Genomic DNA, 27,161 nt, shown 5'->3' with positions numbered 1-27,161 from the left:
CTAAAATCTCTACCAGCCATGGTCTTTCACTCAGGACTCCCATATCCATTTATGTTTGACTACATTCTGATATCAATCCCTGGTAAGGAAGGCAGGTTTCTAACCTGCAGTCTGAGCTTCTGCTTGGCCTCATCCTTAATAGTGCTCATCTTCCAAATACAGCAGGGTGGCACATGGCACCCCTGGTGTAAATTTGTGCCTACCCAGCCAGTCATCAAGTCTAGCCTTAAACGTAGCCAAACTAGTGCTTTGTTTGACTGCAGTGTTAACTTATTTTACAGGCTGGGAATACATTGACCTATGAACCTATCTTTTCAATGAGTCTTATTAATTTGTTGGCATAGAGACTATTGTCGGTATATGTCCCTTATGTGGACGATGTGGAGGAACTGATATTTAAAGGGATAGGAGGTCATTAGGAGGTGGTCTTTCATGGCTCAAAAAGCAATGCACAGATCACCTTGGCGCACACAGCAGGCTGAAAATTATAAGGAAAGTTGTAGAAATCTGTCAGAAAAGTTGAAGGATTTATGACCTTTAATTTTCTTCATTAGGTATCTTTGTGCTTTTCTAGTTGATTGATATGTTTGGATTTATACGTACCAAAGGGAATATGCAAAGAGTTGATTGTTAAGATGGCAAATACATAAAAGGAGATATTCAGAAACAAATAGTGTACTGCATTAAGCAAAACAGAGTGGTGGTTGGAGACAGTCAGGGACAGAGCAATTCAATGCCACATGTAGTGTAACTACATTAGCAGGAAAACAGATATATATCTCATGTAAATCACCAATTAATGACATGCAAATGGGTATGAGCGATAGCAATCAGATTATCTGAATACTGTACTTTCTTGGGTAGCAAACATATCACTCACACTACAGTCCTGGCTGTAGTGTCTGCTGTAGCTGGTCAGTTTTGGTTAGTTGCACCTTGACAGTGATGTTTTGCACTGCTACCCTGTGTGGCATAGAAGAGTCATTCTGTGACTGACACAATTTTACCTCCATGACTACAACTTAGTCAGGGATTTCTTTGTGGACAGAGACATTGTATGGAAGATAATAGATATGCTTTATCCTCGCACATGATTAAGGGCGATGAGTTGATTGCCTATCACAATGGGCATGAAAGTTTGTGCTTGATTAATCGTCCTGGCTATTGGGAACTTTCAACATAAAAAAGAAGAAATGTTAGGAGTTTGCAGGCATCAGCATTACAAAATTCTACACTAGTTCCTTAACAAGATTTTGATACATGTAGATGTATATGTTTTGTTACAAGGAGAAGCAGAGGAGAGAACCTCATTCTATGACATAGACCATTTCCCTGAGGTCCTGGGAGTATTTCACTCCACCCTCATTGTTTTCTGAGCATCACCTGCTCAACAGTGTGTCAGGTATGAAAACTGGAATGGATACCTTTACATCATCTGCTAAGTGGTAGGCAGTGAACAGATTTGTTGTTGTGTCTTTCGGCTTTTCCCAGTTAGGGGTCGCCACAGCTGAACTCTGGTCCGCTAATGATTGGCAGTAGATTTTTATGTGCCGAGTTGCCGGCCCTGATGCACAACCTTCAACGAAGGTATGCCCATTCATGCATGTCTCAACACAGAAGACGCTCTAGCTGAGAATCGAACAGGACAACGTCTTACTGTGAGGCGACAATGCTACCGCAGCACCACCACCGCAGTAGGCAGTGAACAGAGTATACTAGGTAGTGAACAGAGTATTATATATATATATATATATATATATATATATATATATATATATATATATATATGTAATGTGTTTGGGCACCATCTAGGCAGTTCCTGCAAATCCCTTATTTTGCACATTTATGACCTATGCTAGCATTTCATTGAAGTGACTTTCATAGGTTCATAGGTTCATAGGTTCATACTAGGCTATCTGCCCAAGGGCATTTATAAGCCTAGCCCATAGTTATGTGGCTTTCGCCACCCCTTTAGTTTGAATAAAAACTATGCCTATCATTTTTCTGTGCCTCTGTCAAGCAGTGACACTGAAGTAATCCCTGGGGTATATCTGCGATCTCCCATCCATTGGTCAAGATTCCTCTTGAACAAGGCCAGCGAGGTGCTCTGCCTCACATGTACCGGGATTTTGTTCCACAGCATAGGGAGTCTCTGGGTGATGAATCTGTCCCTCCAGCACGTACTATTTATAACCGTGTCAAGGTTTAAGTCTCCCGCCCTTGTGGTTCTGAGGGATCTAGATTTTTTGAGGTGAAGCATATTCATCAAATCTGGGTTTGACATGGCCTTATATGTCAGGCACAGGTCACCTCTGAGCAAGCGGTATGAGACTGAATAAAGCTGGAGTTCTTTCAGTCGGGCAGCATAAGACATATTTTTGAGACCCTTTATCCTTTTGGTGAGGAACTTTTGGGGCCTTTCAAGCTGCATCAGGTGTCTGGTCAGATACATTCCGAGCGGGCATTGTACTCAATCATAGGTCTAATGAGTGATGAGTACAGGGGACGATGACCTCCCTTGATCTAGATGTGAATCCGCTCATGATCAGGTGGGCTATATAGAAGGATTTACTAACTACTATAGCAAGATGAGTGTCAAACAAAGACTACTGACAAGTAGGGTCCCCAGATCCCTGATGACTTTTCTGTGCTCAGTGGATTGTCACCTATATGGTAGCTAGGGGTAACCTTGTTTTTCCCGAAGGGTATGACTATGCATTTTTGGCGTTTAACTTCAGGCCATGGCTCTGGCACCAGTTATCCGTTTCTGTGAGGCCCTTCTGGAGGATATCTGTGTCAGATGTGTTTTCGACTATGGCCCAGTTTGCAGTCATCTGCAAACTTTGTCAGCCATAACCCTCCTGTGTTTGCTTGTACTTCAGAAAAGTAGATGCCGAACAAGAGTGGACCCAGGACTGAGCCCTGTGGGACACCACTTGTGACAGGCTTTGAGTCTGACATGGCTCCAGCAACTCTGACCCTGTGGGTTCTGTCGCTTAGCCAGTTTGCAACCCATCTTGTGATGTATGGGTTTACATTCAAGCTGATGAGTTTTTCGATGATACCTGAGTGGGGTATTGTGTCGAAGGCCTTTGCCAGGTCGAGGTAGGCTGTATGGACTGCCTTTCCCTCATCAATGGCCTTGGTGACTGTCTCGAAAAAGTCAACCAAGTTTAAGAGGCAGGATCTGCCTTTGACAAAGCCAAACTGGGTTGGATCCAAAGTCTGCAAGTTCCCTATGTCTTTATTTATGAGTTCCATTATGATCCTCTCCATGGCTTTGCAGATAAGGCTTGTCAAGCTAATGGGGCAGTAATTTCCAGGGTCTGTGGAGGCACCGCCCTTATGAAGTGGGACCACAGTCGCCGTCGCCACTCCTTGGGTGCGTATCCTGAGGTGAGGCTAAGATTAAACAGCTGTCCTAACTGTGGGTTTAATTCCTCGTTGAGTTCATGAAGCACACAGCCGGGGACACCATCCGGTCCCATGGATGCTGTGTTTTGCCTTAGTGAGGGCAGTTCTCACCTGGGCGTTGGAGATGTTTGGGGGCTACAATCCTCTGGAATAGATATCTCTCCTTTTGGGGAGGGGAGAAGTTTGCACTGAACATGTCAGCCAGTATGTTAGCAATGTGTGTAGGTTCAGTAATTTTCACATCATTTTGAACTAATTCTGAGCATATCTGGGAGTTTCCTCCTAGGTTTCTAACATAGCTAAAGAAGGCCTTATGATTGTCTTTAGAGTCCTTGGCGATTTTTCTCTCAAAATTTGCCTTGGATGATTTTATGAGAGCTCTTAGTTTTTACTTATAATGATCAAAGGTGTCTTACCTTTCAAGTATTTTGCTCTATCTTGTAGTAGCTTCCTCCTTTTGTTGTAGAGCTTGTTTATGGCTGGGGTCCACCAGACTGGACGCTTGCCTTTGGTACAGAGAGTCTTAGTTTTGTTTGGGATTGCCTGATCCATGCAGTCCTGTAGGTGCTGGTAGAAGGCATTTGTAAGTGATTCAGCGGTTTGCGTAATGTTTACCACTGGCTCAGGGGCCTTAAAGGAGACCACACTAGTTTTTAGAAGTGTGAAATCGGCTTTTGAGAAGTTTTTCACTGTGGTCTTTTTGTTTCAGGTGGGGCGGGATGAGGACCTCCAGCGAGATTAGTTTATGATCTGATCTCACCAGTGAGGGGTATACTTCGGTGTTGAACATTTGATCCCATGTTCGTGATGATGAGATCAAGTATGTTTTCACCTCTTGTGGGGATGGTGACTAGTTGTTCCATGGCATTTGAGTTTATGAACTCCAGGAATCTTTGGGTTAGAGTGTTCGGGCTTGAGTAGTGTTCCCAGTCTATATTAGGGTAGTTGAAGTCACCTAGTATGATGGTGTTTGGAGATACATTTATCCCTCCAATGTTTTCAGGAAGGCCATGTGAGGTTCCTGAGTTTGAGAGGGTGGCCTGTAACATGCTACAAATTGCAGAGCAGTCTTGCCTATGGTTAATTGCACCTGGATGGTCTCAGATGCATCGTGCGTTGCCACCAACCTTGAGGTGTGGGTGTCCTTTATGAATATGGACACCCCTCCTTTCTTGGTGTTGTCCGGATTTTGAGGCGGGCGTATGATATGAGGTGAAACCTGTTAGTGCTGGGGTGCTCTCAGGAGCCTTGAACCAGGTTTCTGTCACAGCACAGACATCGATGTTCTCCATATTGAGAAGGGCCTCGAGTGCGTGCATCTTGAGATTGAGACTTCTGGCATTGAGCAGCATTACCCTTAGTTTTTTCCTTTTGGTGTTCTAGGGTGGTAGGTTTAGAATTTGAGCCTTGCCTAAAAAGGCACTATGGGGTGGCAAGAGCCTTTGCCAATATCCGGAAGCCCAGGGTGACAGGTGCAAGCCGTCCCTTGCGAACAGCGTGGCTTGTCCAGCATGTCATCCCAGGCAGACAGACATTGGATCCCCTTTGAATGACACCAGAATTTAAGCCAATTATTAAAGCTGATCATCTTATCACTGTATTGTGGCATCATTCTAGGTGAAGGTAGGATACTGCTCAAGGTCAGGGTCATACCTGCCTGGGCTACATAATCAGAGAGCTCCTCGGCGTCCCTTTTCATGTAGTCCAAGGAGGTGCGTCTCAGGTCGTTGACACCAGCGTGGACAATGACTGAGTCGTGCTTGTACCTGCTGTTGAGAGACCTGAGTGCTTGCGTTATGTGGCGGATTCTAGCGCCCGACAGGCAGCTTACTGTGACCTTCTCCTTACTCAGTCTGGTGGCGGGACGTCAGTGTGTCTGACTATGGAATCACCAATGACAAGTGTGTCTGGCATTTTGTTTGGCCTTAAGGGCTGTGACTGTTTGACACTCTGACTGTGTGGTCTATGTGTTGCATGTGTTGGGTCGTGAGGTGGTAGTTGTTTGGGTGTCTGCTTTGGTGGCCTCTGCTGTTTTGGTAAATTTTGACCAGAGCCTCCGAGTATGTCTTTGTGTGAGTATGTGTATGATTTGAAGTTGTGATGGTACCATGTGTGACTGGGTATGTATTGTGTGTGGTTGCCTTCTCCTCCTGTCTGGTCTTGCCAGTCCTATGTTGAGAGAGCTCAGCCTCCAGTTTGGCCGTATAGTTGCATCTCTCGCATGTATTTGTGTTTTGTGGGAGAAGGAGAGGATTGTCTGTGTACATGAGGCAATTGTAACATTGCCTCAATATTCCCAGGTTCACCAGTTGAGCTGGAGAGGACACTAGCAACTGATCCCTCGACATACTAGAAGTAGTAGATAAAGAACTTTCAAAGGACTCTGGGGGAAGTGGGTTTTGGGCTGGTGGGGTACTATCTATAATAAGAGTGCTTTATCAAGGTGCAAGTACTGTAGGAGTAAGTGCTAGGCTTTACAGATAGAGAATAGTCTACTTGGGAATCAAGTAGAGATGAACTTTTCAGTTATAGGATATGCTGGTTAGATCAGCAGTACAGTTTAGCGTGTTTTATAGCAGGCGGCTGAAGGGAGCTAGGAATTGGCCCAAAACGACCAATGGACTACTAGTTTCTGGCTGAAACTTCACCAAATCGGGCAAAAAGGCCGCTCAGTGCTTCCCACTCCCACTGGTAAGCAAAGAAACTTCCCTCCTTCCTAATAAGGCAATGGATCAGTAACAGGAACTAAAAACAAAGCCCAGGGATCAGCAACTCTGAAACTGGACTACTCTAGTTCAGTAAAGTGGGAAAACAAGAGATTTTTTGTTTTATTACAGAGATAAGGAAAAAAACAGACAGTAAATGCTATAAATGCTGTAAATCGGCTAGCGCACTTTAGTGTGTAGCCTACAGAAACAATTTGCAACAATTAGTAACTTAAAGTGCAATAAACAGTGTAAAATGCAGAAATCACTTAAAGTAGCAGTAAAACAGGCGAAATGCAGTCGCTAGCTTAATAACAGTGGGAAAGCCACAAAAATACTTATATCTGGTAGAAAGTCACTCTTTTAGCTCTCTGCTGCTTGGATCACTCTGCAGGCCACCACGAGGATCCGTGCAGAGTTGGTACAAGCTGGAAAACACGTGTTTAGCGTGTTTTATAGCAGGGGGCTGAAAGGAGCTAGGAATTGGCCCAAAACGACCAATAGACTACTAGTTTCTGGCTGAAACTTCACCAATTCGGACAAAAGGCTGCTCAGTGCTTCCCACTCCCACTGGTAAGCAAAGAAACTTCCCTCCTTCCTAATAAGGCAATGGATCAGTAACAGGAACTAAAAACAAAGCCCAGGGATCAGCAACTCTGAAACTGGACTACTCTAGTTCAGTAAGGTGGGAAAACAAGAGATTTTTTTTTTTTTTTTTTTTTTTTACAGAGACAAGGAAAAAAAACAGACAGTAAATGCTATAAATGCTTTTAAGTGGCTAGCACACTTGAGTGTGTTAGCCTACAGGTAAAATTAAGCAACAAATAACTTTTTAAGAGTGCAAAACAGTTAATCAACACAAAAACAGTTTAAATAGAATGCAGAGCTGTATAAACAGGCTAAGATGCAGTCGCTAAGCAGTAAATATTCAAAAAGCCAGAAAAAAATACTTAAATCGGTTATAGCAAATACAGTTATAACAAATGCTCTGAAATATACTGTATATTTCCAATATGTTTGAGAAGGACAGTCAGAACACAAGAAGGTTCAGGCGAAGAAGAAAAAAAAGTTTTGTTTTACTTTTGAAAAGGTAAAAGGAGGAACAGAAGGCCTTATCAAATGTTCTCTCTGTATTAAGAAGAATGAGCTAATGACACTAGACTGGGAGGTGTGTCACAGTAGGGGCGGGCAACTGCAAAGCCACCAAGTATAAGAGCAAGACACCAACAGGGAAAGAGGGTGGGACAAAATAGCCTAAGACAACAAGCTATGACAGTTTTAAACAGAAAAAGATTTCTGAAGATTCTGAATAGACAAAGTGCTTTATATATATTAAATTAAAAAACAGTAATCTGTTAAAATAATCAAATAATACTTATATTTTGTAGCTCAGTTGCGGTCAAACAACTTCTCCAGCCTGCACCAAAGACCAGAACAACAACTTTTTTTTTACAAGAACACAAAAGAACCAGCCCGCACTAGCCAAGAGATAATTACACAGAGTAAATGTTTCAGTTTATACAATAGCCTAAGACAACAAGCTATGACAGTTTTTAAACAGAAAAAGATTTCTGAAGATTCTGAATAGACAAAGTGCTTTATATATATTAAATTATAAAAACAGTAATCTGTTAAAATAATCAAAAAATACTTATATTTTGTAGCTCAGTTGCGGTCAAACAACTTCTCCAGCCTGCACCAAAGACCAGAACAACTAGATGACAACTGCATATATTGTCAATCACAGAGGCCAGCAAGGTCCAGTCCCATAAATGTTGGTAGCAGACCACTCATAATAGTGTTTGTCATCATGTGTTGCAGGTGATGTTGTAGTTATCCTTGGTCCTTTGCTAAGATCTCCATCTGCAGCCTCCAGACTGTGGCATGGATGGATTACAACATTGAGTGGTTACAGACACAGGACATCATTAAACATGTGCTTGGAGAGCTGAAAGCCTGCTTTTGCTGCTTGGAACAATATGCTAATATACTGCAATTTGCCTTGGAGAACTGTAGCAATATATATGTGGTCTATGCCATGTTATATAATATGATGCAAGGAAAAGAGTCACAGCAAGTGGATCAAACCATAGCACTGGCTGACCTGTGGTAGCAGTGGAGGAAGAGCTAGGTAAGAGTCTTCAGAGAATCCAGCTGAGGCAGGCTTTCATGCAAGACAAAGGTTGGAGTAATCCACTGATACACTGGCAAAGAGGTGACACTTTGTCCACAACTATAGGGAATAATAAGACAGACAGAACAGAACATTTACTTACCCTGCCTATGCACTGCAGTGCATAGTCTGGCCACACTGTGTATCAGACATTACCACACCTACATTAACCAGAGGGAGAAAGCAATGCTGATATAGGTAGGGAGTCATGTCAGTGTCTCTGGTAACCACTCACACAGCTGGGTGGTAATGGGCTGCCACTGATCACTGCCTGTAGTGACAGGGTGGAGCTTCCAGTGCTAAAACACTGTCTATGTAACATATTTTGCCCTGTACTGACAGTTCTAGCATTAGCAGGTCTAGGGGAAGGTGTACCATGTTGATTGCCCATGTGGGAATGTTGCCATGGGCCTGACTATGTTGTTCTGACAGAAAGATGGCAGTCACTATGTCATGTTTGGACATAGGTAGGTGTTGCTCATGTTAAGGCTACAGTAAGGTGGGCCAACACTGAGCTGTGAAGTGTTGGGTTGACCCATGGGATGTGCCCACATATGAGCAGGCCAAGCATCATCCATAGTCAAGATAGTGCCCATGATCAGAGATGGGGGATGTAGTGGAGCCACATGATTGCTGGTCAGTCCAAGAGAGTGTCTGCAGCTAAAGTGCAGGCCAGAGTGGACCCAGACAGTATCGGTCAAATTCAATGTCCACTGTTAGGTTTGGAGTTAGCCATGGGCACTGTAGAAAGTGTGTTGTTGCTGTCTCTGGAATAACGTGCACCATCTGTAATAATTGGATGAGCAGTCCTAGAGTTTTCATCTGTCCACTTGCATGACTATGGTGACTTGTGCTTCACATCCACATAGACAGACTAATGGATGTCAAGTGGGATGCCACTGCTCTCACAAGGCATGGCTGTTCTAGGTCCCTGTACTTAACATCTCCCTTCCTGCAATAAAGTATCCTGCAGACAGGCCATGTAGCACACTGGCCAGCTCTCACATGCTTGTTTTGCATTAATCTGTTCTTGGACCACAGCCTTGTACTTCTGTTTATTGATTATAACAGTAACATCCAGACTGGGGAATGTTCCAGTGATATATCAACAGTGACAATCTACGTCTGTCCCAATGACAAGCATGCACACCTTTGAGATGCTGTCCACTGAAGCTACCTGCAATTGTGCTGACAGTGTATCATGGAGGAGCTGAAATGGAAGGGATGACCATTACTAAACAGTTGTGATTCTGGGCATTTATCAATGACATTTGCAGTCCTCATGGCTAAGGGAAAAGGGGGTGTCCCCTTTACTGCACAGTCAGATCATTATCAAATGGGGGCGTAGGCAGTGTAATGGATCATAGCCCCTCCAGCTTCCCTACCTCCCCATCATCCCCACCCAGCAGCCTTTCCATTGACCCATTACTTGTCTCACTCTTCTCAGTTAACTAAAAACATTGATCAATCCAGTCAGTTTACATACTAATTTCATCTTTACTTCTGCAGTAATTATAGATATTCGTATTTATTTAAATCTTTTATTTCACATTTTATAGCAGAAACACTGATAGTTATTTGCTAAAGAAAACAAAACAGTTTCATAATGAAAGCAGACTTAGTATGATAAACAGTAAACTTCTCTGCTCTTGAACCTCATATTCATTGAAACTACATTGAAACCGACGTTCATAAAACATGCATATGGCCACTGGTGGATTAAATTTACCTTTGTACAGTTTTCAAACCATGGGTCCCTTGCATACATTTTTAGGACCATGGACAAATGCTTGTGTTCTTTGATTCACCTTCCTGATTGTACTAAAATTATGTATTTGTTTAATACAGCACCACTTGTTAGACTGTGTTTTAAATTTGCAGTTTTGACCATTTTTCCAGTAAGCAATGAAATGAAACTTACAAAGCAAGAATGACAAAACTACCCATTTCAGAACTTCAACCATAAAAGGTCATTCAAACGTCTATCATTACAGTCCATCAATATGAGTCAATGTGCGCAATATTTGTCGAAGTAAAACTCATCTGAATAATTCCACATTAAAGAGATTTGTAACTAATGAAGAGGTTGCTGCTGACAAACAGCTTTGCATTTCAGTGCTTCATCTATAAATTCAGTGCCTTCTGCCATTGAAGACTAAAACTGCCCGTTATTTAAAAAAATAGTTTGCTGGTGACATGCAATATGGATTGTCTGGCAAACAGACAACAGCTTCATATTTAGTAGGTTTCTCATCGAAAGTAGGACACACACAGGAATGTAGCATAATCCTGAGGTGATTTCCAACTTATTCTGTCTGTTTTGGCTTACCATATAAGGCATCACACTCTGCCATTCACTTTCTTCTGATGTTTTCATGTGGCACACTGTATCGTGATCAAGCCATTAACAGATCTTGCCATACTAAAAGCAGGACTTGTAGCACAGCTATTATGCTACTGAGGTGATCTAGGGTGATTGTCTCTGAATCACACCAGTAGCACAATATATTATCACCCCATTTCTGCACTTCAAGAGCCTGTCTTTATGTCGCAAATGGTGAGTGTTTGAGGAGCCCATCTCTGCTACTTACAGCATATATCACACTAATATCTGTGGTCATTGTGCCACTCAGCTGCCCATCATGCCTATGCATGGACATGGAAGTTACATAGGGTGTGTGTGTGTGTGTGTGTGTGTGTGTGTCTGTGAAGCTTGGCCATGCTAGTGTCACCCTTCCCCATAATGTTGACCATGTGCATTGCACTATCACAAATTGGCATTGTACTACTATGTTGTCCTTTGATGTATATCAGGTGGTCCTTGCAATATACAACTGTGTACCCTGGCTAACCTTTCACTCCAGTATCTGACCGAGTCTCTGAGCATATCTTCAGCTGGAAGACTGTTGCAGTGCTCCCTCATGGTACAGCTGGGAGTACAAAATGTTTTTCTACACCTGTTGCACATGCAACGTGGAGAGCACCCTTTGGGGAATTATGAAGATCTTTCACATAAAGTGAATATTCAGCAAAGGCTTGACAGGGTAGTAAGTGATGCAGCTGGCATTCTTCACTCAGTGATCCATGGAAGCACAAATATAGTGACCTGAGGAGGTGCCAGCCAAGCCTATACCACCTGAGGAAGAAGGGGATATGGAGAGACAGACAGAGACACACAAAATACTACATTAAAGAGTCTGTTTTTGCTGTTTGTCTGACAGTAGGCCTGGCATCTATAGCTATAAATGCCTTCTGATAGCACTGATGTGCTGTGCTCAGTGATGTTTGTTTACTGCTTTGTAGCAGCTCTGGAGAATGAGGAAAAAAAAGAGCTACTGCCAGCCAGAAAAGGTAGGCCAAGCTGTCTTGGTGGTAGGTAAGTGTACTTTATTCTTGGCATTACTGGGTAACTGTACCTAACTTGTTTATCACAGTACTGAGGGGATTTTTTTTTTTGCATTTTAATATTTAACCATTACTTAGATTCACTGACTTTGTAGATTACTTTTTCCTTCCAGTTAATGTGTTGGTGTCCTAAACTGACTGTATCAATTATTCCTGCAATGTACTTGTATTATCATCTTTGTGTAACAATGCATTCCATTGTTGTTCTTTTACATCATTTTGCTGATTGTTTTTTTCTATTCTAAGTCATGTTTTAATAAAGTTTAACACAAAGCACTAACCACTGCATTAGGATCTTAGTTTGCTTTTCATTTTTTCATTTTTTTTACAGTTAAGTTGCTTTCGTTTTATTTTTTTTTTCCTTTATTTATTTTCTTTTTTCTGTAGGCTCAGCAATGGAACAGGCAGAGATAAGGCAATGGTCACAGAACTCTGTACCTGCCATCGTGCCCAGGCCTGCCTGTCTACAAGGTGTCAAAAGTTATCCTATAGAACGTGACATGTAAGGCTCTTAGGTGGTCTGTTATGCTGCTTATGTTGTGGTTGCCATAGGCTCCTCATCATGGAATGGCATGCAGGGGTCCTCCAGGGTCAACAGCATGAAGTTCTGCAAGTGGTGAGGATGAAGCAGACTGATGACTTGATGCCAAGATAAGATTATAAAACCAGGTGGCTGGCCAGTTCTGACCACTGAGCCAATCAAAGTGGAGTTTAACTATGATATCAGCCTTCTGCATGGATTCCCCTCTAGGCCAGCTTGACATACCATGCTCCTGCTACCCTATTACCTATCATGGTGTCCCCCTTCCTATGGGTTACTTACCCTCCATTTTGTAGATCAATACTCGCCATCCTCAGTTCTCCACCCTCAGCCAGTCTGTACATTTCCATTTGTGTACTACTTGTATGTGACTCCCCCCATTACTCTTCACTGTATGTGCACATGCCACTGCTGCTGTCCTTATACCCTCCTTCCTAGCCAAATGTTTCCCAAGTTACCTCTCCCTTCTTTCCTTCTTATAAAAAATGGGCATTTGTCCCACAGAAAGATGTAACCTCCTTCCCCTACCCATCAACACCATTTTCCCTTCCCATGGTTCTACCATACTGTTCCTTTTCTTGCCCTGCTTGACTAATTTATTACTCTTTTTCCTTCTCATTTATATAATAAAACCAGTTGGCACTTTCCTATGTTTCCCTTGTATGGGTTCCCAGCGGCGGCTGTGTTTAGCTATGAGATAATATGTTGTGCACGTGGAAACATATAGCATTGGGCATGCTACCTGCAGACTGATGCACATAAGTCATGTGATCACACATAGTACAGAGCAGTTGTGCTGTGTGCTGCCAACTTTCTGATAGTGATGTTTCATTATATAGCACTGTCAGAGAAAGAACCATGCTGTGTAACCACTTATGCATACCTAGTCCTCATTAGGCCACAACATGCTCTGCTTCCATTTCCTGCAGTGCAGTCACATAGGTTCATAGGTTCATAGAAGGGTACTAGGCTATTGGCCCTAGGGCCTATATAACCCTAGCCAAGAATGTACCCTGGCTTCCGCCACCCAAGAAAATTATTTTCCTGTGCCCCTGTCGAGCAGAGCCACAGAAGTGCTTCTCTTTAAATACCCCTGAATACATTTCTGTTTTTAATAAATGTCAAACAATTTATTATAAAGCTAATTTAGTTTTGTCTGGCAGTACTAAACCCTTCCGTTTTGCAAGTTATTTCAAATTAACTTTCACTGAATGTAAAGTGGATGGCTTTGTAACTCATCAGTCATAAGTGGAAGAGTTTTATCTCACTGATTGTGGTTTTCTACAGAAAGTTATCACTGGCACTGTTTCTGTTATACACTGGTTCTTATTATTTATTTATTTTCCATTCTTCCCCTTATCTGCAGTTGTGATGCTATGGCTAAGTGTATATATATATATATATATATATATATATATATATATATATATATATATATATATATATATATATATATATATACACACACGGGGGAAAACAACTGCTTGAAGAAATGTCAGGCAGCATGGGTTAGCTCCTAATTCCTTAAAATCTTATAGCAAATTCATACCACACATAGCTTATTTGATAGTAATAAAAAGTAACTTAACAGTGCTAGAATCATCAAAGTGAGTTTCTTCACTTTTCTTTCATAAAGTTTATTATTATTATTATTATTAATATTATTATTATTATTATACAGATTGTCTTTTAGACTGCACTGATTTTTGTTGCAAAGTGCTGTATGAATGATTATTATTATTATTATTATTATTAATAATTATCATTATTGGTAGTAGTAATAACAGTAGTGGTTTTTGTACAGACTGTTTCATTGTTATTAAAGGTTATTAAAGAAAAAGCAAAAAACCCAAAGAGCATTACATCTAAAAACTAAGCGATACAGTTTGATACTTTGCACTTCAAGCGACAATTTTAAATGTATGTAGAAACAAGGGGTACAATGCATATTTTCTAATACATTATGCAGTTTGTGACATTTATCTAATACAGGGAACACTATAAATAAATATACAGGCTGATATGGCAATCACTCTACAGTTGTGACAAGATTCTATTCTAGGAAAACATAATGTGATCTTCTTGAACTAAAACGCCAGAAAAAAATGCTCTTGTACATAATGGATAGATAGAGATGCTTTAAGCATTTTCTGAGCTGCTGGGCTTGAGTTGTCATACGGTCAGAATGAAATACATCTGCAACAATTAATGCCATCTCCAACTATGCATTGTTATTGCAGTACTGTGTCTAACCACTTAAGCTCTATTATTTCATGGCTGTAAATAATTCTTACAAAGGCAGACAGGTACTATAAATTACAATAAGTATTGCTTATTTTTTCTACACAAGTAATTTCTAACTAAAGTTCACATCTAATTGTTTTAAAACATATCTCTACAAATTGTTTGTTCCTTCATCACTTTTGTTTATGTATTTGAAGTCTATGATATTTCCATGATGAAACAAAAACACTTAGAGCTTTATTTCTCCTTACTTCGCTAGTGTCATACCCTTGAACCTGCAATGGGAAAACAGCAAAACCTGTTACAACAATTTTTACATAGAAATTGTAGAGAGTATTCAAAAACAATTGCTGCATTGCATTAAGCAAAATAGCACAATGAGCAATGACTCTGTGGGAGGTACAGACTAAGAGACACCTGTGAACACTCTAGCATGGAAAATAGCAAAGTATAGAAAAAGTGGAGAAAAATGCCAGAGTATAGGACATATATTACTTTATTGAAATAAAAAGTAAAAGAAAGAGCAAACAGTCTGGTAAGGTTTCATTCCTTCTGAGTGATTGTAAGAGACAAAAGCACTTGCTTGAATTTTTATTTTCATTTATATTTATTTATTTATGTTTATGTTTATATTTATATTTATTTTTATTTCAGTCAGATAATAAATCCAGTGTGTCCCGTACTCAGGGATGTTATTTTTTCTCCACTTTTTCCTGTCAGTTTTTGTTGGACTTTTTTTTTACTTCTTTCCAGCATGTTTACTGTGAAATAGAGGTGCAATATGCATCATATGTAAATAACTGCATAATGACATGCAAATTAATATTGACATGCCAATAAGAGTTACTTCATGAGTAAAAAAAAAAACAAACTGGTGGCGTGATCCAAAAAAGTATAAAAATAGTGCTAAGCAATCAGCATTTCTGTACATCAATATTTCTCATCAAATAGGCTTATGGCTAGCAGAAATACACCTAGAGAAGCATAACATTATTAACATTTTGAACATGTGTTTGTACCCTCTTTGTAAGCCAGGGTACATGAAGTTGTGTGAAGCTGTCACTGGCCCAGCAATCAAGGACCCTCAATCCTCACCAGTAACACCAGTGAGAGGGCATCCATATAGGGAAAGGATAATAAATACACACACAGTAAAGTACAATTTCCCTTAAGAGCACACAGCGATCACAGTCAGTCAGGGGCTGTTTTTTCCCTTTCTCTCCAGGTCCCCAGTAAGACTCCCCATTGACACAGCTGTAGGGTCCATATCTTAGCCTAGTGGGCAAGTTAAAACCTCCAGCACCCTCTCTGTCCAACCAGTGCTTTGTGTCCCTGCCCAAGTATCTGACACACACATACTTTGAGATAAAAGTTATATACAACCACACAGACACTCCTGGGGAAGGCTGGCGCAGGTTCTCCAGCTGTGCCCATTTTACCCAGACTATGCGGAAGAAATCATTGCACCACCCAGCTAATATTTATCAGCTACTCAAAAGCCCTTATTAAAGGATGTCCAATTATTACTGTGCAATATTATTATCCAAATGGTAAGTGTGACTGAACAGCAAAGCTTATTTAGAGTGAGTTGGTACAGTATCACTATATACATGCAATGTACTCAGAGCTTAAATTATCTCTACACAAAACAGTCACAGTTGAAAAGTTTAAAGATATTTAATAATAAATAATAAAAACACAAGACAATATTTCTTAATACATAGTGCTAGTCAAGAGTTCAGAGATCACAGGAAAATCCTTAAAATAATACAGTAGAATAGTTCTAACATCAACATAGAAACACACTTAGACTAATCTTCCTAATTCCTAGCTATTTCTAAGAGAAACACTAAAGTCTAAGATCCTACTTACATATAGATACAGGCAGTGCTGGTGATGTTGGATGTTCTCATGCTCTAATGCTCTCATTCTTTCTGTTCTTAAATTGATAACACAGTACCACTGATTCATTTCAGATTACATCATTACTTTATAGTTCCCAGGCTAACAGACTCTCAGAGGTTAATAGCCCCTTTGATCTTGCAGCTGGTCAGGAACCAGAGCAATAAAAGAAATTATACATGCAAATTCTAGCCATTAACTCTGGCCTCAAAAGAATAGGCAGAATTCCTTCATCCAGACATATCGGCTCTGAGTTTTGACATCAAATAATTGACTTGTCAGCTTTGTTACAGCAGAGTGCACTGTTGTTACATTTTTGCAGTTCCACATTTAACACCATTTTTCCCATGTAAGAGAACAAGCCTGTGGCTTATATTAATATATATAAATGACAGAATTATCTCCAAAATTCTATCTGGCTAGGCTGGCAGCCTTCACCTATCTTCACACTGTCCTACAGGTTACAGAAGTATCTGGCATTGGCAGACATGCCATCACCTCAATGGCCAGGAAAAAGCTGGTTGATTACAGATGGACAGAGATATAACGTGGGAGCTGGCTTACTGGTCCTGTCCTCACAGAGGATCAGGGTATGAATGGAGTGCTATAACAATGGACACAAAGGCTTGTGTAATATTAGCCATTCTTCCACTGGTCTATATCATATAATCGAAAACACTATAGGCTGAGTACTTATAAGTCAAAGTGAAAAATCTAAACGTCGAATGAACGTTTCAGTCAAACATTTTGCTGGGAAAATAGTCAGTCATCATCAGGGATTTGCCTTTTTTCCCATTGTATTGTGATCTTGGAGTTGGTATATTTAGTTAGGGGGAGTGTGTGGGGCAAAGCCCCTCACTAGAATGGGTTTTATTTGGTGATGTTTTTGTGTAGCTTGCTGGGTTGGCCAACTGTTTTTTATCCCAGGAAAAGTTTTCGCTGAAATGTTCATTTGACATTTAGGGTTTTAACTTATTAGTGTTTGACCAATAACCATTCGACTAATAGTGTTTTCAATTATATGATATAGACCCTCTTCCACAGGGGTCAATTAGTGTCCAAATGAATGTACACTAAAAGTTTTTCAGGGCTCTACCTTACAAATCCTTCACCATTCTTTTATGTGATGCTGATGCGTGTGGAAAAGAAGATGTGGTTCCCTCAGACAGCAGAGGAGAGATCCACCAGTATGCAAGTATTATATGAAATAGCCCTTTCCCTGAGTTCCACAGTGCTATTGATTGCACGCATTACCATCAATGCTACAGCTGTCCACCTGTATACCAGTATATCAGTTAGAAGGGCTTCCACTTCATCTGTTGCTAGGTGGTATGAAACACGTGGGGATATTATTTAAATATGCCTGTATACAATCCAGGTAGCTCTCAAGATTCCCACATCTGGCAGACACCATGAGGGAGAACTTTCACTGGAGTATCCTAGTTAGTGGATGCGTAGATTGCCAACTCTAGTGGCCTCTTATTCCTAGGACAATAGCTGATGATACCTATTAGCAGTACTCAATCAGATGCAAGAAGGGTGTAAAATCAGGCACAGATGTGCAGCACCCCCAAACGTGTTCAGAGTTCTGAAGTCTTGCTAACTCATCTGACAATCCAGTACATTGCAGTACAATCCTGAGATGTGCAACAAGGTATTTGTGAATGGGTAAACAACATGGTACTATGCAAAAAGTGACAGCAAAGGGACACCAAAGCACTGGCAGAAAGTCAAATATCAATAACAGAGGAGAAAATGAATGAGGAGCTGGAAGAGGGTGCAGCTATGGTTTCACACCATCAGAGGAAAAGGCAGATACACTATATCAATGTACTGGCTAAGAGATGGCAACTGATGCCCAATCATGGATAAACACAGAAGAAACGTAATGCGTGCATTTACACACATGTAAACACTATGGCTATGCAGTATGTACATGTTCTGGCCACACAGATATTATCACACTGACATGATCAAAGGAATGGGAAAAAATACAGCTATCATCATTTGCAAAGATGTTTGGGTCACAGTTGTATGGGTCAACAATTTTGCCATATATGGAAGGTTCATCAGTGTCCATGTTGTAAGCCTTATTATTAAGGTGATGGGGAGTATCAGAGGTCTGATGATGTTTACGCTGTCTTAATGAAAGCACTAACTTTCAATATGGTTTTTATTTATTTTGTAATAAAAACAAGTTCTTTTAGTTTTTGGCAGACCCTTGGTCGCTTTTTTTGCTTTGAGGATGAGAGAACAGCCTATGGATTTACATAGTTTGCTTGCAGATGTGTTTTATTCATAATTTGTATTGTTAGTTTGAGAAATGCTGTTAGTGTAGTGTGCCAACATGTGCTACCCATCCTTACATTTGCCACAAGGTGTATGATAACTTCACATACCTTTGTTTCCACAGAGCAGAACATTTTATTTTCTCAATTTCTTTCTTCCTTCCTTGTTTTTTTGTCCATTGCACAAGCTGCTGGTTACCAAACATAACATGTGCCATAATCCACTGGTTACAAAACATAACATGTGCCACAAGCCACTGATTACCAAACATAACACGTACCACTGTCCTACATACCAGTGCAAAGGGCATAGCCAATGATATCCCCTGGAGTTATCCCCATGTTATCCTAGGTGTTGTCCAACCGTACATATAAATACTGCTCTGCTGTTTGTTTTGTTAATTTCTTCAGGGCCTGTCTTTACATCACACGTTTCATTAAAATTTTATCTGTCTCCTTTTATGTTCATATTTTTTGCAGTATTAACCATGGAGCTAGATGTGATATGGTAGTGACCAATGCATCCTGCACCACCAAAACCCAACTGCTGAGTCTCCAGCAGTTCCCAAGCTAGCCTCTCTGCAGTATAGTAAATTTCATCCCATGAAAGATAACCTGGATTATCTCTGGTGACCACCGATGATGACTGTCTACTGTGTGGTGTAGGTTTTTATTTAGCAGTAGCACCAAGGTGTTCTTCTCAATCTCCAAGAAATATGTATAACAGCTGATGGGTACAAAGGTTGACTGGCAACTTGCTAGCTAGACTGGCATTCTTAAGCACATCCTCATGTGACTGTCAGAGCCATAGAGTCACTTAGTGACAACCATAGAGCAGCCAGTGCCAAAGCCTGCCCTTGATGTCAGCCATAAGCATGATTGAAATCTGTGAAGACTGCCATTTTGATGGCTTGGCAGGCATTTATCACCAAGCATTATTCTTCATCATCATTTTTCCTCTTTTACATCTATCACTCACACTTCCTTGTTTGTTGTCAAGATCTTCTTATCACTAGTTGTCCACCTTTTGTGTGTCTGCATCTTCCCATTATGTCTCCCACCCCTTGTATCACTACCTGACCTGTATGTTTTTGTTATGTTATATGCTCCTCCTCCCATCCCTGTGATCTCTTTCCACATTTTCCATATGTTTTTATCTCCCTCTACCCTTCTCTAAAAAAAATATTACTCTCCTTCCCCTACTCCATTCCAGCTTTTGCTTGCCTCTGTCCTTCTGTATACATCTCTGTTTCCACCCCCTTCTGATTGTGCTATCACTTCCATTTCTTTCTTATGTATAAAATAAAACCAGTTGGCACATTGCCATGTAGCCCTAGCACAGGCTTTCAGATGTGACCATGTAAGATATATTGTACCCTTTGATGCATATCTATAAAAGCATACTGTCAATCATGCCAACTGCATGCCATTGGCCCTGGCCACATGACTTGTTATAGTGCGGTGTGCTCATTTGCATGATGACTGACATTTTTATTAATTCAGTTTCATTATGTAGCACTGCCCTCATCAGAAGCTCCACATTATGTCATCACCCATGCCTAAATCTATTACGCTACATCAGTCCAAGAATATGCCAGTTAGTTCAGTTACAATGGCCATTAAAGGTTTACGGTTCAAGTCCTGCACACGCAGGGGAACAGTTTTTAGCCTGAAGGTGGGTACTGACAAACTTGTATATCACACTTAAACTTATTAATGTTATCTTAGTTTTCAAATACCCCTGTGCTTGAAATGACTGTTGCAAACAGTCTGTGACTACACACTTTAGCTGTTACCAGATGTATTACAAAATATTATAACAGAATACATCATTTCATTAATTATGTCATATGCTTATGACTCCTGTTCCTATTCACTTTTTTTAATATGGACCTAAACCCATCTTCATTATACAAATTCTGTGATCACTGTATATTAGATTCACTCACAGAAAGAACCCAATGAGGATATAGGAAGTGCAACCAACCATACACTAATTTACCTTTTTACCTATTTACTCTTTATCATGTAAGAAGGCTTCGCCTCAGACTCTTTTCTTTAACCATGGCTAAGACTCACTGTTTAGCATGTACAGTATTAAGTTGAGGGACACTTTCCAACACAATATTTCATGAAATCTGATAAAGAGACGGAAAGGAAAGTGAGCATCAACATACTCACAGAACCAGTCCTCAAATGAGCTATTACATGAACTGGAAACTTTTCTAAGCACATGTCTTAGTGAAATTCTAGAAACACAGCATGAAAAAGTCTGTTTTTCGGCTAGTACCTGAAATCAGGCTCTTCAGATCTTTAGTGCCATTGATCTGCCATTAAGCTATTGCGGCAGCTGAGAATTGATCAGTGGTTTGAAGCTTCATCTGTTCCTCACTCATATGTGAATCAGACAAACCAACGATGACAGAGGTAACAGAATAATGAATTTATATTTATTTATTTTATTTTTATTTGCACGTCAACGTGCACCAGATAAAGTGTGCGCCAAAGTTGTGGCATGTTTCTTGCTGCATAACATGACTGCGGACATATTGTTTCCTGCTGCATTATAATTAGAGCTGGAATGTCTTCCTACTTTGGATATAGAATGGAACTTTAATGTGGTTTATTTACTGGCCAGATGAGAGAACGTAGGAGTAATGTGATGTAAAGCTACAGCAAATCTGCAGAGTACAAATACACAACTTTATATAGCCTTATGATTAACAGAGGTACGTAGGTCCTATATTAACATTAGTATTAATATTTGTGTGTATTATTGTGTGTGTGTGTGTGTGTGTGTGTGTGTGTGTGTGTGTGTGTGTGTGTGTGTGTGTGTGTGTTTGTATGTGTGTCTGTAGTTGAACTTTTGTGTTCTCGTTTACATATCCACTGTTGCTGTATACTGAATTAGTCTATGTAAACATAAACTGCATGTATGGATGCTGAGTTTCAAACATAAGGAGTTTCCACAATTAAGAGATCAAATGTGGAATAGTAGGAACAGGGGATTAACATACAAAATCTGTTTTACTGCTGTCCATGACAATTGTAGGAAAGCCATACAGTACATGTGCCCTTTGTCAGTCCATTATCTAATATGGAATGCTTTGTGGGTGGCTGACACGGTTTACCTTCATAAGGTCGATCACATATAATCGACCGGCCACATCACCAAACCATTTCCATGAAATCAGAACCACAAAATCTTTCAAATGTCGAGGAAAAACTTCGAATTTTGACATTTCTGACAATGACACACCTCCACACCAGTGCTAACATGGGTCAAAAAGGGGGCAAGATTTTTTTCTTTTGGTGTTCGACGTTTGGAAGTGTCGCAGTTCGGTATTCGCAGAAGCGGGGTCGACCATAACATGATCAGCATTATGAAGGTAAACCGGCTGGCACAGAATGTACAACTACAATCAATGTCCTATCAAAAGGCACAGGACAAAGACAGTGTTATAGTAGGCAGATCAATTGTTTTGGGTTGTATTTATCAGTGGACTATGTCCAAATGTGATGGTCCCTAAACATAGACTGTGCCAATGGTTTCTCTTTCAACCACTGCAATGCTGGTCTCCTAATAGAGGTTTGTCATTAACTCTGTGAATTTTGAGAGCATTGTTGGATATTGCATTCAGCTCTGCTTGAGTGGAAGACTGCCAGGGGTAATCAGGAATCAGCTACTTTATGGGAACCATACTCGATAGCACAGACAGCCCTTTTCTGGATCATCAGTGACAATAAAAGGGTACCTAGCAAAGGATTTATGTCCTCTGATTCATGGCTCACATAACCTCTCTTTGACGGTCAGACATATGCATATACCTGACCAGAAAACTTTCTATCTGACCGAGTATATGCAGCAGCTTGGGTTACCACTAGTAGCAGAGTTTGTAACATCACATCACTTAACAGGGTGTTGTCCTAAATTAACACTGGTATAAGACAAATGCATTGCAGCTTGTTCTTGGTGCTACTAAAATGTACATTGGACGTGTGGATGGGAAATCACAAATTCACCCCTGGGATCTCTCCTGTGTCCCTGCTAGACAGAGGCACAGTAAACTAATCGTAAAAGGGTACCTTCTGTGACCTACTTTACAGAGGCACAGTAGGCTAATCTAACAGGGAGGTGGAAGCCAAATACACTCTGGCTAGGCTTATAAATGCCCTAGGGCAGATAGCCTAGTATCTACCTATGAACCCATGAACATCTAGGTACAATGACAGTGGCATACGTGACTTGTTTTAGTGTCACCTGAGTTCTAAGACCATTGCCTATGCTACCTTTAGCCAACATCTGTGGAGACTGCACACCCTCTACAGACCATTCTGTACCATAACTCTCACAGTTAATAATACCTTCACTGGCATCAGCATTATCACATACAGGTATGGCACAACATTACCAACTGCAGTTTATATGCAGCCCATTGTAACATGATATCAGCTGTCCCATAATCAGAAACTTTCAGATCTACAAGGCATATTACATTCGATATCTCAGTGACCCAGCTGTTTTAAATCACCAAGAGCAGTAGCACATAATGGATCTTCCTGTATGAACACAGACTTAAGTGTCTTTATTTGTATGGCCTTCAGCTTTGGGAGTGAAGCAAATGTTTCATATTGTTGAATTGTGCCTTCCAAAGTATAACATAAAGTAGGTAAAACTGACTCTTTTTTTTTTTTTTTTTTGCATTCTGCTGCAGGTGCTAATTTGTGCTATTATGTTTCTGGTATGGTGTCTGCCATTCAAATGTTCTCTCTGCCTAAATGCTCAGTCTGGCATTCTGGAAGGATTATGGTATATAATACATGATGTTTAAAATTCTGTACATTATAGAATATTGCCAGCAACAAGCACTTCAAACCTTTCTCATACTGCATTATTATTTTTGTCCCGGTCCATACCTTTCTAACTACCCATCAGCTGATGGGTGTTCTTCCCATAGCTCCTAACTTTGGTTTTGCCAGTAGTACCTCCAGAACTGATCACCTTGGCCACTTTTGGGGGGAAGGGGAAGTTGAAATACAGCTTGGAGCAACTTGGCAACATCACATATGCTGTCCTTATGGGTATGCCGTAACTGGGGTGTGTCTTCCTGACATAACACATATCATTATAGGTAGCATCAGTTAATTCCCCCTTTTCCATGGGTCTCATTCAATGATGACAAAACATGCAATAGCTGCATTGTCCCCATCAATGGATGCATGCCAGATCACAGGCTGAAACCCAACCCTCCCTGAAGTAATAGGCTTGCTGACAGTTCTTTTACAAATCACTCCCCCTACCCACCCAGCTCCTTCAACACCTGAGCCACTAACTAAACTTGAGTCATTTTGGACATAATCAGCATTCGATCCCTCAATGCAACACAGCTGGGGACAAAGTGTAATTTCTCTAAGCAGGCACTGGTACCACATATAACCCGTGGCATTACATTTATAAGAAATACATTTTCAGATGGAAGAATCATGTGTTTGTGAATTGAAAAGGAAAGAAAACCACATGCATGTGTGTACACACGCACACATGCGTGCGTGCGCGCGCGCGCGTGTGTGTGTGTGTGTGTGTGTGTGTGTGTGTGTGTGTGTGTGTGTGTGTGTGTGTGTGTGTGTATATATATATATATATATATATATATATTTTCTTAAACAAACCATTAAATAGTAAGTATAAACTATACATTTTTAAGAACATAAAGAAAATAATAGGCAAAAGATTATACAGATGGTAAGAATCGTATCCATATCTACCTTTTATAAGATATACTTTAAAGTTCGTGTCTTTCTTTTCAAACATTTAATAGTGCTCACCTTTCAAACTTAGCAGGGCCATGCATGATAACTCTGGTGTTAATTTGGAAATTAACTTTGCTAGATTGAAGGATTTCTTAACTAATGTGAAATCATGATGACTGAGTGAGAGACAGAGTTGCATGTGTAAGTGCTGATGTCTCTTATGGCCATAGCTGTTTGAACATAAGGCATACCATTTACTGAGTATGAAGTGGGAAGAGCTTTTTGTTCAATACTACTACTACTATGCTGTCCTGTTTTGCATTTATCACAAGCCCATTTTTGGTCCACCAAGTGTCTGCATATTCCTCTTCTTGTTGATGATGTTTACTGTCAGTGGATGACTGGATAATAATGTCCATCTTGCAGTTGTCAGCAACTTGGTCAGCCATGCTTTGTGATATTGTCTGTAAAATAAATGCCAAACAAAAGAGGGCTCAGCATTGATCCCTATGATACCACCTAGTTAAAATTTTGCAGTCACAGATGGTACCACTGACATTCACATCTAGAAATCTGTTGGATAACCAGTCTGTAACCCAAGGGACAACATAGGTGTTTGCATTAAGCTTGCTTAATTTTCAGTAATGTCAACATGGGGATATTGTCAAGACCCTTGTCCAGGTTGAGATAAGTAGTGTGCACTGACTGACCACTGTTCACAGCCTCTGTGACTTTTTCAAAGAAATTTAGTAGGATCGGGAGACAAGACCTATCCTTCACAAAACTGAACTGATCTTATTGAGTTCCATATCATTTAAGTTGCCTATATCCACATAAATGAGGTTAGCTGTGATACAATCCATACCTTTGCAGATAAGGCTGATGAGATTGATGGGTCTATAATTACCTCATGTTGTAATGGGGCTAGTCGTGTGTAGAGGACTAAGAAGAGTCACATTGGGTACTTTCCGGGCATCTGGTGCAAACCCTGTTGATCAGCCGAGGATGTATAATTTAAATAAAAGTTTGGAATGTGAAGACGTGGCACTGATGTCAATACAGCCCTGTATGTTGTCCGGACCCATGAAGGTATTATTTTTGCCATTTGATCGGGATTCTAAAACTTCCTCCAAAGTGGTGTCAAGAGAAACTAAATTTGCGGGGATATTGGGTATTACAATTTTGTTATTTGGGGTCACATTAACACTAAATTTGTCTGTTCATATACAGGCTATATCCTAGGGATCAGAATGTTTTTATTACAGGTGAGCTCAGTAGAATTTTGGACACTATTTTTTAATTTCCTGATGCACCTGAAGAAAGATTTATAGTTTCCTTTGGCATCTGCATTACTTTAAACTTAAACACCACTTTGACAAGGGTAAGCTCCTGCTGGAGTGCACATATGCCAGAAGGGGACTTGATGATAGCTCCCAACCTGCAATCATCAGTGATCTTATTTATTGATACGTAGTGAGTTCTGAAAAGTGAATACCTAATAGCAGAGTTCCCAGCACAGATCCCTGAAGGACTCCACTGGTAGCCTGTCTATTCTTAGAAGATACACTCCTACTCTTAATTTGTGAGACCTATCTCTAAGGCAGTTGGCTAGTCACCTAGCCATATACAGGTCTGTTTGTTGCTCTTTCAACTTGCTTATTATATTTGCATGTTGTATGGCACTGAATGTCTCAACAAGGTCATGATATGCCGTGTGGACACCCTGGTGATAGTCTCTAGTCTCAATAAACCTCTCAAAGAAGTTCACATGCTTCAATAGACATGCCCTATCCTTGACAAAACCAAACTGCCGGGGGTCAAGTCTGAAACAGTTTATCAAGCCAATTATGCTGCATTCCATGGCCTTGCATACAAGACTCATTAGGCTGAATGGGCTGTAATTTTCTGGATGTGTTGTGGAGCTACCCTTGAGGAGTGGCATTATGACAGCTGTGTTCCACTCACGTGCAACAAAGCCAGTTCTTAAACTCTGGTTAAAGAGGTTGAGCAATAGGTCAACCAGTGATTGCTTAGTGCTATTAATTAGACAACTACATATATTGTGAGGCCCATGGATAAGGTACTCTTTGTTTTGGAGTGTACCATCATTACATGCGCTTCCATTATAGTTGGTGGCTTGATTCCATCAGGGATAAGTGGGTTTGGAATAGTTATCTCTGGGGTGAAGTTTGCACTAAATTCATTTGCCAGTATGTTGGCAATATCCACTGGACTAGAATAGTTAACACTATTATGAATAAGGTCAGAGCAATATTGTGTGTTATTTCATATTTTTGTAACATAACTAAAGAAGAATTTGTAGTTGCATTTGTCTTCTGTAGATAGTCTGAGTTCAAATGATGCCTTCATTTTTCTTATGTCTTAATTAGTTTCTTATCTAACTGTTTGATTTTCTCCTTAATTTTATGGTCTCAATTTCCACAAAGCCCTGTCTGGTTAAGTGACTTGCTCAAGATCACACAGTAGGCAAACGAAGGCTGAGGGAATCAAACCATGTACCACAGGAGGCAACACATTAAAAGTTCACAGCCTTAATCCTCTTCATCAACTGCAATATGTTTCCTCCTTTTATTACATAATTTGGTGATGATCAGTGCTTTTAGACCTCCCCCATTACTTAGACTTAGTTGTCTCTAACAATTTAATACATTTGCTCAGGTGAGAGTACAAACTATGCATAAGTCTTTCCAGTCACAACATTATTCACCATACTATTA

Source organism: Protopterus annectens, chromosome 2.part0, assembly GCF_019279795.1.
Source record: "Protopterus annectens isolate FY-2018-M chromosome 2.part0, PAN1.0, whole genome shotgun sequence".
Taxonomy (NCBI): Eukaryota; Metazoa; Chordata; order Ceratodontiformes; family Protopteridae; genus Protopterus; species Protopterus annectens.
Note: the sequence above shows the minus strand (reverse complement) of the source record.